We start from the raw sequence: 16,520 nt of genomic DNA on the forward strand, positions 1-16,520 counted from the left end.
TGTTCGTCAATTTTTTTCTGGATGTGCGACATAGTTTTGATCGTGTAGAGTCTAATGACCTGACTGCCTGTCCTTGTGCCAATTACGTTACATGGTTTATATAAAAACGGGTCTTTTTAGATATCTTTTGAAATTTGATAGATTATTCGAACTTTTTTAAAACTAAAAGCGATGTTTTTAAAAAATAATATTTCTATGCAATAGTTTTTACGCTAATGAAAAAAAAAAACAATTAAAGAAATATAAAAAAAATCTAACAGCAGCTATTTATTTAGTAATTTAAGGAATTCTCACATATAACAACTCTATTTCAAGAATGTAACCTATACACGAACCCGTCTATAAACATCCGATTTTAAATTTGAAAGCATGTGCATGCTATATATAATGCTTACTCCTTATAATTTCGTAGAGAATTTCATTTTGCTTAGAAAAATATTACAATACAATATTAAAATGAACTTTCGGCGAGTTAGATTCATTCATGATAAAGTTCATCTTATATAATAGCTATTCTTACAATCAATTAATTTGACCATATGAATTACAATACGAAATACAATACATGCAAAAGTAGTAGATGAAACATTCTCGTCTTGAGTTTAATTTTCACATCGTCTCGGTCGATGGAAACTTCGACCTTCTTTCCGTGTATCTTGTTAAACGCGGGAAACTTTCAGTCGACCTTTCGTGTCTGCACAGAATTTCGAACGGAAACTTTTATTTAATCTACGATGACAGCATCTGCTCGTCCAGTAAGTTATGATTTGATGAATTCTTAATAATTCGTAATTGCAATTTGAGTGTCGCTCGCACGGATGATTGAAACGCCAACTCATTGTAACATTGTAACTTTAAAATTGAATATATTAGATACTTCATTCACTGTAACAGGGGTCCTTGAAGACCATTATACCCAATTATGACGGACAGAACGGAATCATTCTACCCCCGCTAGGATTTCATTCGAATGTCCGAGTAGAGTCCGGAGTGCAATAAAGAAGAATCGATGTTCGACAAGATACATTCAATAAAGATCGAAGATTACATCGACCGAAACGTTGTGAAAATACCGTTCCAGAATAGTAGTCTGAAGCTTCCAAATATTACGAATACCCAATCTTCATTTCAAGAATCATAAAACGTAACGTAGGTATTTTATTCCGTTTAATTTTTCTATATCAATATTAATCATCTAGTTTTTTTTACAAATGCATCACCACTTATCAAGGCCCAGAGGCCACTGGAGGATAAGGGTTAAAGAATGTACAGTAAACAATTGGACAATAAAATATCTGTTAGTAATGGACATTCGGTAAATTTGTTAACGTATATGGAACGGCTCATCAAAAACTTGCTTACGTTAGACTTGAAGACAACCATATTGTAGTCAGTTGGAAGGCAGGAAAACGGAAGACAATTCCATAGGCGTTCAGTTCTAAGAAAGAAGCTTTGCTCATGGAATTTACGTTTAGGTTTAAGCACATATAAAGAATGGGGGGAATTATTGGTAGTGTTTTCTGCTAGACGGTTGTTTCTTGTGAAAGTTTGGCGAGAAGAGACCGTAGATTGAAGCTCAGTCGAGCACTTGCCATAAAAATAACGATAAAGCAGATAAAAACTCGCATCATCTCTTGAGAAAGGGGTTGTAGGGAAGAGAAAAGGGCATCCCCTACGAGGCTACGAAATCTATTTTGAACTCTATCAAGGCAAGATAAGTCTTTTCTAGCAGCTCCTGCCCAGATGTGGCAACAGTACTCCATCATTGGACGTACCTGGCTCTTATATAGATAGAGAATTGCATCAGCAGTGAGATATCTACTGGATCGATAGAAGGATACCATCATATATCCAGCGGCCTTGGCAGCGAATTTAATGTATGTGTTCCATTTTAGATCAGGATAAAAGTCAAGCCCAGAAGCTTGTCAAAACATGAGGCCTTCCCAAGACGAGAGCCATTCATTTCGATTGATACCAGATCGGGATCAGTGCGTTTATGATGTAAAGATAAAAGCTTGGTTTTAGATGCATTAAAAGTAACAAGCCACCTCTTTCCCCATTGTACCACTTGCTCAAGATCAGAGGAGAGGGAATTGGAGAGAATGTTGTCGTTTACAGTCTTAGATGCGCTACCAAAGATAGTAGTGTCATCAGTATAAATGTCTACGAATGATGTAAGGATGTGATTTGGAAGACCATTAATGTAGATCCGAAGAGAGTTTCGCCCAGGATGGACTCCTGAGGGACTCCAGCATTAATACTGTGAGCTTCTGATTTCTGCCCATCAATTACTACTCTTATGAATCTATCAGAGAGAAATGATTTAATTGAGGAGGCATTTCCAGCTAAACCGTAGCTAGAGATTTTTTAAGTAAATTTTTTATGCCATACTCTATCAAAGGCCTTTGATATGTCAAGATCAATTGCCCTAGAAAGGTAGTCCCCGTCGAGAGATTCGCTAATCCTATGAGATATAACTGTAAGCACATCTGCTGTAGATCTAGCAGAACGGAAACCATATTGCATGTCACTAAGAATGTAATTTTTGCTGAGATGGTTGATTACTTCCGTATTAAACACATATTCCATTTTACTTATGATGCACAGAAGACTTATTGGCCTGTACTGAGAGGGAGATGAGCGATCATTTGAATTCTTAAATACAGGACATACTGATGAGATTTTCCAGGGTGATGGGAAGCAATTCTGCTTAAGACAACGTTTAATCAGTTTTTTTAAGTATGGGCGCTGGCTCTGGTTGAAGTTTTTGGAGTACTATAATTGGAATACGGTCAAGGCCGGTTGCTTTACTGGAATCAAGGTTATGGATTAGCTTGGCAACATCACGCACAGGTATTTGTATATCACATAGCGTGTTTTCTGATACAGAGGGAAATATTTGGGGTTGACGGCCTTGGCCGCAAAGGGCAGAATTAGCTGCAAAGTTCTTGGCAAAGAGTTTGGCTTTGTCTGATGCTGACGAGATTACCTCAGGTCCATTGATGATGGTTGGATAGAGCATATGTTTTGTTCAGGATTCTGTTTGCTGTTTGCCAAAACCTGTGGGGACCAAGCCTCTACTCAGTTACTTTGGACTTGATGGACTGATCATACAGCTCTTTTGCGTTCTTTATTACTTTTTTACAGCAGCACATTCTGAGGAGAACCACGGCTACCTATTAAGTTTTTGCCGAGACTTTTTCGAGTGTATGTAACAGTCTATACCTACGATTAATCATTCCATCAGGTCTGATAATATAGAAGACACATCCTTTTTAAATATGGAACGCCGAGGTAGAGCTATCCCAATTAGCCATAGAGTATCGATATATTGTACGATGGAGAGGTACATCTGAGGACTTATTACATTTCATTTTTTCTCAACTGATAAAACAAAGTGGTTGGAAGATCTAAGTGGAGACAGAACCGAGGCTGAACATAGTTGGAGGCAAGTTGTCAGAAAAGGGTCTAGGAGACTTGCATACTGGCCAGCATTATCGGGCACACGGGTCGGTTCATGAACAATCTGGGTGAAGTCATAAGCAATGGAGAAATCATGACAGAACCTCCGCTTATCATCTGTCTTGTTTAAGTGAGTTAACCATTCTACATTGTGAACATTGAAGTCTCCACAGACATGAATATTAGCTGAAGGATTAGCAGATAGGACGTGATCAATTTTCTCAGATATGCTTTTAAAGATAGTAGCTCCGCTATTTGGGGACGATAGAGAGCAAATATAAACGGAGTAGATTGAGCAAGTGTAACCCGGAAGCACGTATAGGGTAAAGTAAGAATCTTCTCTGGAGATGTTCCTACCACATGGAAACCCATCTTTTATATAGGCATATATTCCATGCCCATGGGACCTTGGGGTCGGATTCGGAAGTTAAATTAGAGTATCCTTTGATTACGAACTCATCTAGGGAACTAGTTTGTCCAATGCCAGTTTTGCTTAGAAATAATATGTGTTTAGTCTCATGTAATTGGCTGTCAACCTCTGGAAGGTTAGAACGTAGACCCCTGATGTTCGAAAGGGGTCCACGTTAGAAGTTGGAGATCTGGGTTTTATCGTGCATTTTTTCTTGAAACTTTTCATGATGGAGTTTTGTAGTTCGTGGACTAGGTCGAGAGATTTGCTTGGAGCAGGGCAGAGAGGGAAAGTAAGAGAGAAATAGAACTGAAGAAATATATATTTTTGTAGCAAATGAAAAGGTAAAGCCGTAACAATTACCCACTAATATGGCATCGAGAGGCCCACCAGAAGCTACTGCATGGTTCAGAATCCATTCACCAAATGGCAATATAGCAGCCCCAGTACTTTGTACCTGCTGATAGGACAGCCTCCGTGTTAATCCAAGGTTCGGATCCCTAACTATCAGGCAGATAACGTCAGCTCAGATAAAGCGTTTACCTCTAGCACCCTTACTAGTTACATGGCCATAAGGATAGACATAGAAACAGAAAATTCCCGCATCTATGACGGCTGTTCACGCAAAATACTGCCAACCTAGAATACAGCCTTTTCTACCCCCTTTGTCAATAAAATCACTCATTAAAAATTAGGAATAAGTGTCAAATAAAGAGAAGCGAAATAACGGGAGATTCCAGTAGCACAAACCTAATGTTATGTCTACGTTTCATAAAAAAAGTTAAAGAAATAAAAATATTAAATATTAAGTATTGTACTTAATAAAAGTCTATTTGGCGTGTTAAAGGGAAGGTATTGTGAAATAGTCCCCTCTCATTAACTGAAAATGAATACAATTGCCTAATCTATTTATGCTATCAACTTGGAAAATATAATAAACAACATTTATAGACAAGAAAAATCTATTATAAAAAAACAAAAATATATATTCCAAATGAACTGTCCAGATAGAATCGGCACATTAATTGTGTAAAATTAATAAAACAATGAAATAAAGAGAAAGATTAAAAACTGAAATAAATATAATATTAGCACTTGCATCTAGAAAAGAAAAAGAAATTACAAATTCACAACTTATCTGCTAAAATACGTCCTTCGTGACTGTAACTAAGAATTAATTTTGCTTGACATAAATTTTAATGTTTACTTTTTAAAAAGAAAACGGTCATCACGTGATATACCTCGCTACTTGTGCAAGCATGTTCTTTTATAAGTAGTAAGGTGTGGAAAGGAGGTACGAGAACAGCATTTTCGGAATCTATGCTCTGTTTGAAATGAACTTCCCAGATAGAATCGGCACATTTTTTTCACGAGAAAACCTATTTACACAAGTAATAAAACAATGAAATAAAGATTAAAAAAACTGAAATAAATATATTAGCACTTGCATCTAGAAAAGAAAACAGAAATCACAAATGCACAACTTATCTGCTAAATACATCCTTCGTGACAGCAAATAAGTGAGTTTTTTGCTTGAAATACACTTTGCAAAGCATAGTTGTTTTTTTCAATTGAGTATTTAATGACACTTCTTTTTTGCAGATATCCAAGGGGGAACATCGGTAATAAATTTGCTTATTTATTTAGATTTGTTTATTTATTGAGACTAATCTTCTTGACAACTTTTCCGAAGATCCGTCAAACAAAATCAAAGATTAGCCAGGTATGTTCCTTCGATTGGCCATATGTTACAACGCCAAATAACTGTAATTTTCCGTATTCTATTGTAAATCTTACATGTCTGTTGTTAAACTGTTTCAGTTATATAGCAATACTTTCGTAATCATCAATTTAACGAACCATAGAAAAACTAGATTAGACAAACACATGTATATACACACGCCATATAGATGACTGTGACACGTATATACAAACGCATATGCATTTGTTAGAACATTTTATACTAAACGGTGCATGAGTTTAGACATACGTATATATATATATATATATATATATATATATATACACACACAAGACACACATATATATAATATATATATAAGTATACAACCTTATATCGAGCGAAACCTTGTACGAAAAAACACTAATATGAGAACAGAAGTCTTGCTAACTTCTTTATGATGTTTCTTTTTAGTTATGCTAAAACTTTTCTCAGATAAGATATTTTAGTATTTGTAATTTGAGGTTCGGAAGATTTATATGCAGCTTCATCATTCTCGTTATTGCTATCGCTGCCAATATGATTTGCAATTCAGCAGAAACTGTTTTTCTCTGACACCATTCCGCGTTGTAGTCAATATCGTTCTGTGGCAGTTAAAAATGTATTTTATATTTTTCTTTTTGAGAAATCACAATCCTGATATTGCGTATCAAAATGATATATTTATTAGGTTTATTTATTATAGTTTTATCAAAGTTCAGGTTTATAGCAAAGATTTCATCACTATATATCATGGCTTTGTGTGGAAATCGGTTGACAGATTTGCTATTTTTGGAGTCGGCAACACAGATCACTCTGTTATCGCTTTTTGATCAACGACTATATATCATTAACTGGTGATGAGGATTGTCTAAAACGTTCTTTACAAAAAGTATTTATTTTATTGACAATGTTTGGGAAGCTGAAGTACTATTATACTTATTTATTTTTTATCCATTTATATTTAAGATATTTAATCGCTGCTTTGTTTATATCTTTAAAATTTTGTCAAATAATATTGTATACAAAATTCCCAACGCATATAAAACTGTGTCAACTGTTAATCAGAATGTTACTATATTCACTATAGACATCATTTATATAACAGTCTGATGGACAATTACATTATTAAATATTAAACATTTAAATAGAACTGGGCGCAGTGCGATTATTATTTATTATTGAGGTATAAATATTTGTATAGTTTCAACGTATATCATTAAAGAAGAAAAAGTGTGATTAACGAACAGATACTTAAGTTCACTTCTCAAATATTTTCCCTTACTTTAATTCAATGTTGAGAAACAACATGAAATTAGACAAAAGAGGAAGTAAGTAAGGGATGGGGTAGAAAAAACTCTATTGTCTTTCGGTTGGCATTTTTCAAAATAAATATTGTCAACGGGGTCGCTACATCGTTTAAAACTTGGTCAAAAGATTATTAATTACTAGTAAGAGAATACAAAGACAGAAGAAGTGTATGGGGAAGGAGAGAAAGAAACCATCTCATCAAACACTTATAAATTTCAAATTATAGCTATGTTTTTCTGCTTACACAGAGACAGTTAGCCCAAATTAATGGACATTGCTTAGCGAATTTTAAAGTGGACTTTCGACCGTGCTCTTCGCTGCAGATATGGAACTGTAATAAATATTCATTATTTTAACCTCAAAGCGCTAAGATGTATGTCCCATGTAGTCAGCATCGCACTGGTTGTTAGAACGATAAACCGCCATATTGTATGGAGTGGTAGAGATACCATCCTTCCCAATAGAGAGAAATACATTTCTAATCCTAAACATTGTTAAGTATGTATTTTGAAAACTAGGAGACATTTACAGCGAGAAAGAGACATGTGCGATATACTATGCTCTGAATACATTAAATCACTACATGCAGGTCATAGAACATTAGAATATTTACGAAACTCACTAATTCAAAATAAAAATACAAACGTAGGCTTTAAGTATGGCTATAACTGCACGATCAACTATTAGTACTGTAATAATTAGTAATAAAAATGTTGGTCTGAGTTTATATATATAAATGAATATAATAAAATGTATCGAAATTTTAACTAAACTGCAGGAATTGCTTCGCATAAAAAACGAATAATATATAATACCATTAGCTTGTGCACATTTGCTAAATTTTACCTAGAAAATTCTAATTCCTCTATGTTCACATGTCATGAGAATATGAACCAGGACTAAATGAATATGGATTGGGCATGAGAAAATTAGCAATCTACCAGCGTCATATCAAAAGATGCCAAAATTTGTCAGCTTCAACATTTTCTTCAGCTAATATGTTTGTAGTAAGGGATAAGTTCTATAATCCTTTTGAAAATGCTTTATTAATAACAATGCTTACGTTTTATGTAGCTGTTTCCTAGGTTTGCTAAGCTTAATTTTTTTAAATAAAATATATTTTAGACACGTCTAGGCGTAACTATAAGTATCTTCTATTTATTTGCCTCTCCAAAAGAAGAGAATAAGACACGCGTTTGCTATTTAAAGTGATCAAATCCCAGCTCCCCCAGTATTCAATTCAATTCACTTTCATTTATTTGATAATTTTAAAAAAGAGTGTTTCAATACCATGTAAGCAAAAAAGTGAACAAAATTTACAGAGAAAAGTACACATTATTCTAGCACTTGTTGAAATTTACCTTTAATCGTTGTATTGCTGGTGTATTTATTAGTTTACTTGGAAGACTATTCCACTGTCCAGGGATTCTGATAAAGAACACAGCTTTATTCGGGTTCTGTCGAAATCGGCAGTAAATAACTTTCATGTAGTGTCTGCGTAATCTTTTTTCTGGTGGATGAATTAATAATATACCCTGGAAAATATCATAATGCTTATTTTAGTGCAAAAACCAGGAGACCATATAATCGTCGGCGCTCCAGTGTCAATAAGGAAATTACATCATTAGGATTAAGGGATGTAGATGACTGTTTCATTTGGCTATCTGAAAAAGTATTGACTGGAATAAAATAAATTAGTTCTGTCTTTTGATTGATCAAGGACACAACGGATTAAGTGTTTTACTTTTCTGAATTTTTGAGATGAAGTTTGATATTTCGTATTATTAGGATTATTTGGTTGACTGTCATCATGTTTTAGTTTTATTTACACAATGTTTCAGCCGATGTAACCATCGAGCTTCTTTATATGCATCTGGTACGGAATTTCGAACAAAACGCTTTATTTGATCCATGGAGCAAGTATGTGCTCGTTTCATCAGCCATGACCGAAAAGAAATCTTAAGTAAAGCGCAATTGCAATTGTCTCTTGGAGTAATATACAAAATACACAACTACACAGCAAAATCCAGTTGTAGGTTACACACTTCTGGAGGTTGACGGTTTAATACTTAGTTCTGACGATACTCCAAATATAATTGTGAGGTACTCGAACATTCTATCCGATTATGGCTGACAGAACGAGAGCATACAACCGAAAATTAAATAATGGATTAACTCCAGAATTTCGCCAATAACCCCGATTTCAGTACGGTATATCTAAAGAATGACAAAAATATCATCTATGAAAACTTTGTGAAAATAACCATCATGTAAAGGACATCCGTTTGAAAAAATATAACTAATACAAAATGAAGTACAGATTTTACACTTTGATCTTAGCCACCGCGCGACACCTCCATGCTGTCAATGTTATCACTGGAAAATATACATTATCTTTTTAAATTGATTCCTGTTACGTATTATTTTAAAGTACAAAAGACTTTGTTTTGTGTTTAAATCTGATTGTGGAGGAACGCCTAATTGTACGGGTTCCAAACAATACACGAACAGTGAATAATGCAACAAAGGTATTTTTCCATTTGATAATAAAGCTTTTGATAAACGCGCAGGTTCATTTCAGTTGCCCGACTACAATATTCTTTTGTTTTTAACAAACTTACTTACTTGATCTTGCTATATTTTTGTTCTTAAATTACTGACCCTTGAAAGCACTTAATGTCTATCAAGTGAACTGAATGAAATCCGAATATTATTGCAGACAAGTGTTTTGTGAGCTCCTTTCAAATTACTTGCCAATAATTTTTATATATATCTTTTTATAGTGACACGAATCTGAACGTATATATTTGGGTAGGCATATTAAATTAGATTGATTGATAGTAATTTTATCAGTTTGCAAATACACTTTAATCGTTATCGTTCGATTAAATATGCGTTGCGTATTTTAGATGTGTCCAGAAATGGATTTCCGTTATAATCGCTTAATACTAATGACAGATAAGTAGATGGACATAATTACCAGACTTTTTCACGTAAAGAAATGATCAAAAGTTATAGCTTGTTTAGTTAGATGCATATTTTAAATTGATGGTTAAATATAGTTTTATTTGTGCACATTTTTGCATTAAATATCGATCACGCTTAATCCCAATAAACGCATCGAACAAATACTATAATATATAATTTGCTTCACTATATAATAGAAAAGTCCTACAGGTTTTTGCAGTAGTTTTGAAGAAAAATTTTAGAGTTAATGTAATATTGTAATGGCTAATCACTATAACCAGGGTTAGGTTGTTGTCTCAACCCTGCTTCTCGGGACCAATTAATATAACTAGATCATCTACAGTCCCTTAATTGCAGAGGCTAACTCTAAACCCCTGTGACTACACTTATATTTTTGTCTATTGATAGATTCTTCAAAATACAATCGGAACCTTACGTGTCACCGGAACTAGCGCGCTAATGCTCACGACCCCAAGTCTCTGTTTTACTGGTTTGCTAGATGTTCGTCGTCAGACGCGATGGTCGAGTGATGAATGACTGATAGGTCGCTTTTCTCCATGAATCTGAGATGGTTGTGCTGTCGGAATTGTAAATAACTGTGTTTTCAATCGAAGCAATTCAATAATCAATGATAACTCAGGGATCAGTTTGTTATAAACGAGAATAATTATTTTTAAGATATTTCAGGAACACTTCGTGAAAACTAGTTAAACTATACTTCTAGTTTTTAACAATTTCAAGATGCAGAATTTTTTCGACTTATATTCGTTTAGAGAGCTTTAGACGTGGCATACTGTAAAGTCAGACCACATGGTGCTACATGTACACTTTTCTTCGTTCAGAATTCTTTTCTACAATATTGAAATAAAAACAATTTTTGCGGAAATCTCAGTTTTCTTAAACTTTCTGCTAAACACCCTACTTTGCTCTTAGCTCGGAAGGAAGAACATTTGGTGCTGCCCGGCGCGTGCCATGCCGTTACATAATTATTAATTCTTATTAATAGCTAATTGCATCGAAGGCAAGCCATAATACTTAGTTCGTTGCGGCGTATTATCATTGTAAAACTCCATGAAAACTTTCAGGCAGATCTCATCAGTATTTCCCAAAAACTTCTCGATAAATATGGTTTTTTGTTAATTACTATTAATCGCTAGCTCTGAATCGAAGGCATACCATAATACTTTGTTCGCTGCACTCTACCATGACAAACTACTATACATAATTTCAGCCTCATCGGCTCAATAATTTCCGAGAAACCCTCTAGAATAAATGTGGTAATTTAGTAACTAACTATCGATTACTTCTTGTACATCGAACTTCCAGTCTTCGCGTTAGTCTTTTTAACTAAAACATCCAATCCTGATAGATCAAATGAAAATACTTGAGAATTTGAAAAATGTAAATTATACGTGATAATCTCTCTTAAATCTATCATTTAAAATTTTAATATTATAGAAATGTTGGAACTTGTTATTTGATTGTTATTACATTATTGGTTTACAAGCAGAATATGTAAAAATTTAAAGGAATGAGGAATATATTTAATAAACAAATGTATTTTAGTAAATATATTTGAGTGTTTCTGAAAATCGAAAAAGTTAGATTTTTTAAAGAAAAATCAGTAACACGAAGCAAATATAAGTTTATTAACATAGTTATAAAAGTAGTGTACACTGTATTTTAAAAATAGAACTGACCGAAATAAGATAGATTAAAAAATCCAAATAAATATAGAAATACACAGAAAGGAATATTGTGCTACATAGTCCAATACTAATAAGAAAAGAACATTATAAGAAAGAATCTATAATTTACTTATTCAGTGTAGACAATGTGTTTTGTCCCATTTCTTTTGGATACGCCTTTTTTACGTAACGTTTCACTGACGTTTTCTTCGGAGAAGTACCGCTACACGCTTCACCACTACAACAATGATAATATATTATTATTAATATGATGATATTGGAAAAAAACACAAACGGACGAAACTCTCTTATACATGTCCAGAGTTGTCAGCTTTACTTTCTTAATCCCAATTTCAGGAAATGTTCCTTTTTCTAAGCGGTTTGGCGTTTAAAAATTACATTTGGCCATTTCCAAATGTTAGTGCATTAGAAATGTTTCTTATCTTGAACGTTATTATATGAAGAGTAATTTCGTGTAAAAAGTTAATTTATTTTACACATCAAAACTCGAAAAATGCACGATTTAAATGTGTAAACATGAATGAGTAAAACATCAACATAGCTGCACTTGCAATTTCGTAGACCAAGTAGCAACTTTACCATGCGATCAAAAACTAAGATAGAGTAAAACAGGCAGAGAGATGCAATATTTTGGCGAGAGGACAAGGGTTGAAGTTTTGTTCATAATGCGGCACTTATTAAAGAGGAGACTCATTTTTAAACGCTGTACCAGAGTCAGGTGATAGATGTACTAGCACCGGTTTAGAAAACATACTCAATAAATCGGCGAACGGTGGCATTCCGGAGATATAGGAGTCTCTAAAGTGTGATTAATTTGTAGCAGCGCGAGACCCTACTTTCTTCGCAGCGTCCTTGACAATGTCGTCAATGTAGTTGTTACAATTTATGTTGCCTGTGGTTATTGAGTCAATGAGTTTGAACAAAGGGAGTTCAGCAAGCATATTATTTGTCATGGCAATTAGTGATTTAAAAAGTTTCTTGTAATTGTTAAATCGTAATCCTCACGCTATGTTGTTTTGGCAACCTGTATTTTTCTATTATTTCAGAAGGATGTTAAGTGTGGCAGCAACTAATAAACTTTATTTACGGTTGGTATACCCCGTTCAATAAATAAAAGGTTTAGTTCGAAAATTTGCATTATTGGCAAGGTTAGATATAATCATTACCACGTTCGAAATGCAAGAGTTAAATGATGGGAGCATTGACCTAAACGATATAATAAATATGAAATCAATTAATAACGATAAACACATATCTACTTGCATTATTTTATTAATATTTTATAAAAAAAAACTGATTAGTAAAATAAACTAGTTATCCTTTAATATGCAGTCTATTCGCAGAAATGACTGGCGCAATGGAAGTATTGTATGTTAAAAGGAATTATAAAAAGTATATATTGCAGTTTTATTTTCTATAAAAATCATACAGAAAAAAAGTAAAATAATTTATATTTTAAATTATCTTGTAGAATTACATCAATAAATATTTTTGTAAGTTAGAAGATAATAAGCGACAGTTTCAATGCGAATATTCTTACAATCTTTATTTCGCAATATGTATGAGCACAAAATTACGTGTACATTACATAATTGTGAATCATGCTTATTTTTGCATTTGATTGATTAAATATGTGTCTATACACAACGAATCAAAACAAGCGTCAAATATTGAAAATAAAAATAAGAAAAGTGCCCAGCATTCAGACGTATTTAAACGAATAAAATAAGAAAACCTAACATTATTCAAAATACTACAAAAATTCTAAAAGTATGTACAGAAATGATAGAAGTGTAAAAATCAAACTCCGTACAAATTTTATCGCTTTCCATAATCTTAAAAATGTAAATTAAATATTTTACACATCTGAACGTAACGACTTTTATTCTATAAATACATAGGCACTCGTCCAAGTTATCCGGAAATAGAAATCTTCTTACGCTCTAGAAAGACACGACGACATGCCAGCTACCAGTTGGAAAAAAGACGGCGCACGGAACATTATGGCAAACACGTGCAGTATTTTTTAAAACTCATCCTAAATGTTTTTTATCTTACTATGTTTAAACTTGTTTTTCTTGTTTTATTTATGTATTTGTTTCTATTTTCCTATCTTTTTCGCACCCTCCATGCTACAAAGTAAACTAACGATGAAAACAAACAAAATATCGGAAATTAACGATAAAAAAATGCCGGAAACTAACGATAAAAAAATGCCGGAAACTAACGATAAAAAAAATGCCGGAAATTATTCTTTATTAGAGTAGATAAAGTAAGGACTTTATTAAAGTAATAAACTTAATATATACTATTACTGCAAGCTTGCCTAAATTGAAAATGCTTGCTTCCTGGCTAGCCAATCAAACCATCTAATATAGTTAGCCTTTTTTTAATTACATTCGAAATATAATACAGTGCCATTAGCAAAGAAAAAGTTACTCCTAAAGTAAAATCTTGAATAATTATCTAAAATCGAATGTAAATTAATATTATGCCGACTCTACAAATTGATTAAAATTAATTATTGGATTTTAATTAATTATAAGGTGAAACTCCAATGATTCAAACTCGATAGAAAACGACACACTTCCACCCATTAATATGGGAGGGGATATTATCATCAAAAGTGTCCTGAATTTTTAACTTACCACCGGACTTACTACTTAGATATAAATAAGTCACTTGTACCAATTCCCCTCCTCCCCCTTTTTTAATGTAGAGTAGATAATACAGTGGATGTGTTATCGGCAGCTCCAGTAACTCTCGATTCTCCTTCTCCCTTTTTTTGTCCCTCAGTCCTCATTCAACGAGTGATTTTTCTGACAAAGGGTGAAGAAAAAGCTGCTTAAAGGTCGGTAGTATTTGGTGAACAGTAGTCTGAGATGTCGGAAATTTGTCTGTCTCTGTCTGTCCTTGTGGCCATGTCACTAGTAAGGTTGCTGGAGGTAAACATTTTGTCTAGGCTAAAGTTATCCGCCTGATAGTCAGGGACCCGAACCTTGGATTAACCACTAAGGAGTCTGTCCTATCAGAAGGCGCATAGTACTGGGACTGCTGTATTGCCATTTTGTGAGTGGGTCTGGACCATGCAGTGGTCTCTGGTGGGGCCTCTCGATGCTATACTAGTGGGTAATTGTAACGGCTTTACCTTTTCGTTTGCTACAAAAAAAATCCTTCTTTTTCTCTCTTACTTTCCCTCTATGTACTGCTCTAACCAAGTATGCCGACCTATTCCACAAATCTCAAAACCTCAACAGTAAATATCGCCAGAAAAAAACTTGATTAAACCTAGAACCCCATCTTCCAACGTAGACCCCTACTACCAGGTCTCCTTCTCCAACATCAGGGGTCTACGTTCAAACCTTCCAGAGGTTGAAACCCAATTACAGGAGACGAAACCGAACATTATTTCTAAGTGAAAGTGGAATAGGGTCGACTACTTCCCTAGATGAGTTCATAATTAACGGATACTCTAATTTAACAGCTAAATATGACACCCAAGATCGCCATGGGCATGGAATATGTGCCTACATTAAGGATGGCTTCGCGTGTGGCAGGGATATCTCTAGAGAAGGTCCTAATTTACCCTATATGTGCTTCAGGGTTGCACTTGCTAACACCACTGCATTTATATTTGCCCTCTATAGGCCCCATAACAGCGGGGTTACTATCTATAAGAGCATATCTGAGAAAATAGACCACATACTGTCTTCACATCCCTCAGCTAACATCCACATCTGTGGTGACTTCAACGTCCATAACGTGGAATGGCTGACCCATTCAAATAAGACAGATGATGAGGGGAGGTTTTGTCATGATTTTGCCATTGCTTATGACCTCACTCAGATTGTTCGCGAACCCACCCATCTGCCAGATACACCCGATCAATATGCAAGCCTCTTAGACCTTTTTCTCTCAACTTCCCCTGAGCTATGCTCATGTTCCGTTCATTCTTCTCTAGGATCGTCCGACCACTCCGTCGTATCAGTTAAGGTAAAAATGAAATGTAATAAGTCCCCAGACGTACCCCTCAACCGTACTGTATACCGATACTCTATGGCTGACTGGGATAGCTTCCTTACATTCATATCTGATTTACCTCTGCACTCCATGTTTCAAAACGAAGTGTCCTCTATAGTATCAGATCTGACCGAATGGTTAATTGTAGACATAGACCAATTCATACCATCTAAAAATTCCAACAAAAACCTAACAGCCAGCCATGGTTCTCCCCAGAATGTGCTGCTGCTATCGCGCCCAGAAATCACTTTTTCAATAGCTACCAACGTAATAGATACACTGAGACTAAAGCTGCTTTCAGGACTGCCAGCAACCACTGTAAAAGAGTAATAAAAAATGCAAGAGAGCTATATGCCCAGTCTGTTAAATCCAAGGTAGCTGATCAGCGGCTTGGTTCCCACCAGTTTTGGCAAATAACAAATAGTATCCTGAACAGAAGTGTGCGTTCTATCCCAACCATTATCAATGGACCAGAGGTCATCTCCTCAGCGTCAGACAAGGCCAAACTATTTGCAAAGAACTTTGCAGCTAATTCTACCCTATGCAAGGGAGGCCATCAACTCCCCATATTTCCTCCTATAACACAGAACAAGGTAGGTAACATACAAATATCCGTGCATGAGGTCGCCAAGCTAATCAAGAACCTTGATTCCAGTAAAGCAACTGGCCCTAATGGCATCCCAATTATAGTGTTAAAAAGCTTCAACCAGAACTCGCTCCCATACTTACGAAACTATTTAAGCGCTGCCTTAAGGAGAAGTGTTTTCCGACTCCCTGGAAGACCTCATCAGTTTGCCCTGTATTTAAGAATTCAGGTGATAAATCACCTCACTCTCAGTACAGACCTATAAGTCTCCTGTGTGTTATGAGTAAGTTGCTGGAATCCATATTAAATAGAGAAATAGTCAAACACCTCAGCAGG

Source organism: Euprymna scolopes, chromosome 8 (assembly GCF_053919585.1).
Source record: "Euprymna scolopes isolate OS-2025 chromosome 8, ASM5391958v1, whole genome shotgun sequence".
Classification (NCBI taxonomy): Eukaryota; Metazoa; Mollusca; class Cephalopoda; order Sepiida; family Sepiolidae; genus Euprymna; species Euprymna scolopes.